The sequence below is a fragment of the Talpa occidentalis genome, unplaced genomic scaffold, assembly GCF_014898055.3.
Source record: "Talpa occidentalis isolate TD23 unplaced genomic scaffold, MPIMG_talOcc4v2.1 talOcc4.2, whole genome shotgun sequence".
In the NCBI taxonomy this organism is placed as follows: domain Eukaryota; kingdom Metazoa; phylum Chordata; class Mammalia; order Eulipotyphla; family Talpidae; genus Talpa; species Talpa occidentalis.
The window spans coordinates 20,152,847-20,158,238 of NW_023602073.1; positions in this window are offsets into that span (position 1 = coordinate 20,152,847).

A 5,392-nucleotide genomic window follows, 5' to 3' on the forward strand; every position below is an offset into this window, starting at 1 on the left:
TTTTTTAATATTCAAATTCATTTTTTAATGGACAGAACACTGCTTTATAAAAGTATACATATTTCAGGTGTGTACAAATAAATATCAACTTGTGTATATACTACATTAAGTTCAGCACTAAATTTCCAATTCTGTCCTCCACATAATTGACACATTTTGCCTGAGTCACCCATTCCTCTTCGCCCTCCCATTCTGGTAAACATTAGTTGCTTCTAATGTTTACTTTTGTTTTATTTGGTTCATGTCTTTGTTTTCTCTGTACATAACACATGAATGAAATCATGTGATATTTGTCTTTCTCTGACTCAATTCACTGAACATAAAAATCTGAGGCATATAAGGTTGGACCAAGACAAACATCAACAGATATACCAAGATTGAAATCATACCAACTATCTTCTCTGACCATGAAGGCATCAAACTAGAAATAAACCATAAAAAGAAGGCAAGGAACTCTCCTACCTCATGGAGATTGAAACCCACACTACTGGAAGACCACTGGACTAATGAGGAGATCAAAGAAGAAATTAAAAAAAAAATCTTTGAGTTGAATGACAAGGAGGACACCAATTTCCCAAATGTATGGGATGCAGCAAAAGCAGTAATAAGAGGAAAATATATAGCAATAGAGGCTCACATCAAGAAACAAGAAAGAACTCAAAAAAAAACAAAGTATTCTCAAAGCTCAAAGAACTAGAAAAAGTACAACAAAAAAAAAACCACAACAACAGAAGAAGAAAAGAAATAATAAAAACCAAGCAGAAATAAATGAAATTGAAACTAAAAAAAAAAAAAAACAATCCAAAAGATCAATGAAACCAAAAGCTGGTTCTTTGAAAAAATAAATAACATAGACAAACCCCTAGCCAGGCTTACAAAGGAAAAAACAGGAGAAAGCACAAATAAACAGGATCACAAATGAAAAAGGAGAAATCAAACGGACACAGCAGATATCAAAAGAATAATCAGTAACTACTATGAACAGCTATATGGAAACAAGTTCAACAATCTAGAAGATATGAACAAATTCCTACAACTCTACAATCACCCAAAGGTACATAAAGAAGAAATAGAACACCTAAACAGACCAATTACAAGCACAAAATTGAAATGGTAATCAAAAACCTATAAAAAACAATAACCCAGGACCTGATGGATTTACAAATGAATTCTACCAAACATTCAGAGATGAATTAGTGCCTATCCTTCACAAACTCTTTCAAAAAATTGAGAAGGAAGGGATAATACCAAACATGTTCTATGAAGCCAACATTACACCAATAACAAAACCGAACAAAGACAACACACAAAAAAGAAAACTACAGGAAAATCTCTCTAATGAACACAGATGCAAAAATCCTCAATAAAATTTTAGCTATCAGAATCCAACAATGCATCCATAAGATAATTCACCACGACCAAGTAGGATTCATTCCAGGGACACAAGGATGGTTCAACATCTGAAAATCAATCAACATCATCAAACACATCAACAAAAAGAAATATAAAAACCATATGATAATATCAATAAATGCCGAGAAAGCTTTCGACAAAGTGCAACACCCATTCATGATAAAAGCCCTTGAAATTCTTGGGATACAAGGAACATACCTCAACACCATAAAGGCCATATAGGACAAGCCAACAACCAGTATCATTCTCAATGGCGAAAAGCTGAAAGCATTTCCATTAAGATCTAGAACAAGACAAGGATGTCCACTCACACCACTGCTTTTCAATATAATACTGGAAGTCCTAGCCAGAGCAATAAGACAAGAGAAAGACATACAAGGAATCCAAATAGGAAAAGAAGAAGTCAAACTATCACTATTTGCAGATGATATGATAATATACATAGAGAACCCCAAAAAGTCCACAGAAAAACTAATTCAACTAATTCAACTAATTCAACTAATCAACTAATTCAACTAATTCAACTAATCAATCGGTTACAAAATCAACACACAAAAATCAGTAGCCTTCCTATACACAAACAATAAATCTGAAGAAGAAGAAAAAAAAATTCCTTCTACTATTGAAACAAAAAAATATCAAATATTTGGGAATAAATCTAACAAAAGTGGTAAAGGATCTATACAAAAAAAAAAAAACTATAAAACACTTTTAAAAGAAATAGCAGAAGACACAAAGAAATGGAAAGACATCCCCTGCTCATGGATTGGAAGAATTAACATCATCAAAATGGCCATCCTACCAAAAGCAATACACAGATTCAATGGTATTCCAATCAAAATTTCAATGTCATTCTTCAAAGAAATAGAACAATTATTGATGAAATTCATATGGAATCACCAAAAACCACAGATAGCCAAAGTTCTTCTGGAAAAAAAAAATGAATGCAGGCATCACAATCCCAGACTTCAAACTATACTACAAAACCACAATCATCAAAACTGCATGGTATTGGAACAAAAACAGACACACAGACCAATGGAATCAAATAGAAAATCCAGAAATAAACCCACAGATTTATGGTCAACTAATCTTTGACAAAGGAGCAAAGAATATGCACTGGAGCAAAGAAAGTTTGTTCAATAAATGGTGCTGGGAAAACTGGGTCTTTACATGCAAAAGAATGAAGCTTGACCACTGCCTCACACCACGCATAAAAAACAACTCAAAATGGATGAAAGAACTAGACATAAGACCTGAAACCATAAAATATATAGAAGGAATTATAGGCAAAACACTACATGACATGCACATCAAAGACATCTTTACAGACACATCACCCAAAGCAGTGATAGTGAAGGCAAAGATCAACAGTTGGGACTACATCAAATTAAAGAGCTTCTGCACAGCAAAAGAGACAATAACCAAAACAAAGAGAAACCCCACCAACTGGGATAATATTTTTGCACACAACACTAATGATAAAGGACTGATCACAAAAATCTACAAAGAGCTGATGAGACTCAACAAAAACAAAGAAAATAATCCAGTCAAAAAATGGGCAGAAGAGCTAAAAAGAAACTTCTCTGAAGAAGAAATGCAAATGGCCAACAGGCTTATGAAAAAATGTTCAACATCACTTGTAATCATGAAATGTAAATCAAAACTTCAATGAGATACTATCTTATGCCAGTGAGAATGGTGCATATTAAAAAAAAAAAAAACTAGCAACAACAAATGTTGGTGAGGATGTGGAGAAAAAGGAACTCTCCTGCACTGCTGGTGGGAGTGCAAACTGGTCCAACCACTATGGAGAGCTGTGTGGAGATTTCTTGATCTATTAAATGTAGAGCTTCCATAGGATCAGCAATTCTACTCCTAGGTATTTACCCAAATGACACAGAAATAGTAATTCCAAAGGGCACCTGCATCCCTATGTTTACAGCAGCACTATTACAATAGCTAAGTTATGGAAGCAACCGAAATACCCAAAAATAGATGACTGGATCAAGAAGATGTGGTACATATACACCATGGAATATTACTCAGCATTCAAAAAAGATAAACACATGCAGTTTGCAGCAACACGGATGGAGCTAGAAGGGATCATGCTCAGTGAAATAAGTCAGAAAGAAAAAGAAAAACACTGGATGGTCTCTCTGATAGTAGAAATTTAGAAAATCTAAATAAGAGACCAGGAAAAAGACTAATTGATACAAAAAATCAAAATAAAAATAAAAAATAAAAAAATAAAAAAAATCAGAATCAACAAGCAACTATAAACCAGAGACACACTATGGGGTGGGGGTGCAGGTAGGGGCGGGGAAAGGAAGGACTAGAGTTAAAATAAGAGGGTGGTGCAATTGTATGGGGAATATAACCAAAATGAAAATGCATACATTGTGAAAAATTATGTAAGAATTACATAAAATAAAATATTTAAATTAAAAAAAAAAGATCTGGGGTGTAGGAAAGAGGTGAAAGTTATGAGGGGATTCACCAGAACAAAGTGGCAGTTTTACTGCAATACACTGCTGAGGGGAGCAGTGGGCAAGACAGGAGAGTTCTGCTGCAGCATATGTGTGTCAGCTCCCTGGCCAGGAATCAAACTCAGGCTACAACAGTCATAGCATTGAGACTTCACTCCTATACCACCAGGGAGACCCATTGTTTTCATTTTTAAACATCCTTGCTTATTTCTACAACAAATGATAAGTTTTCTAGATTTCTTATTTTATTTATTTATTCATTTTTTTAAATAATAAATTTTATTTTTATATTCCCCATACAATTGCAACCCCCCATTCTGACCCCAATCCATCCCCTCCCACCCCCCACCCCCCCAAAAGTGTCTCTGGTTCATAGCTTTTTGTTGATTTTCATTTTCACTTTCTTATAGTTATTCATTTTCCTGGTCCCTTATTTAAGTTTTCTAAATTCCGGCTGTGAGTGAGACCATCCGGTATTTTTATTTTTCTTTCTGGCTTATTTTGCTGAGCATGATCCCTTCCAGCGCCATCCATGTTGCTGCAAATTGAACTGCAAATTGTTTATCTTTTTTGAATGCTGAGTAATATTCCATGAAATATATGTACCACATCTTCTTGATCCAGTCATCTATTTTTGGGCATTTGGGCTGTTTCCAAAGCTTAACTATTGTAAATAGTGTTGCTATAAACATAGGGGTGCAGGTGTTATTTGGAATTGATGTTTCTGTGTCCTTTGAGTAAATACCTAGGAGTGGAATTGCTGGATCATATGGAAGCTCTATGTTTAGTAGGTCAAGAAATCTCCACACAGCTCTCCATAGTGGTTGGACCAGTTTGTACTCCCACCAACAGTGCAGAAGAGTTCCTTTTTCTCCACACCCTCGCCAACATTTGTTGTTGCTAGTTTTTTAATATGTGCCATTCTCATGTGTGAGATGGTATCTCATGGTAGTTTTGATTTGCATTTCCCTGATTACAAGTGATGTTGAACATTTTTTCATATGCCTGTTGGCCATTTGCATTTCCTCTTCAGAGAAGTTTCTTTTTAGCTCTTCTGCCCATTTTTTGACTGGATTATTTCTTTGTTTTGCTGAGTCTCATCAGCTCTTTGCAGATTTTTGTGATCAGTCCTTTATCATTAGTGTTGGGTGCAAAAATGTTCTCCCAGTTGGTGGGGTTCTCTTTGTTTTGTTATTGTCTCTTTTTCGGTGCAGAAGCTCTTTAATTTGATGTAGTCCCAGCTGTTTATCTTTGCCTCACTATCATGCTTTGGGTGATGTGTCTGTAATATGTCTTTGATGTGAAAATCACATAGTGTTTTCGCCATATTTCCTTCTATGTATTTTATGGTTTCAGGTCTTATGTCTAGTTCTTTAATCCATTTGAGTTGATTTTGTGTATGGTGTGAGGGTAGTGGTCAAGCTTCATCTTTTGCATGTAGTGACACAGTTTTCCCAGCACCATTTATTGAACAAACTTTCTTTGCTCCA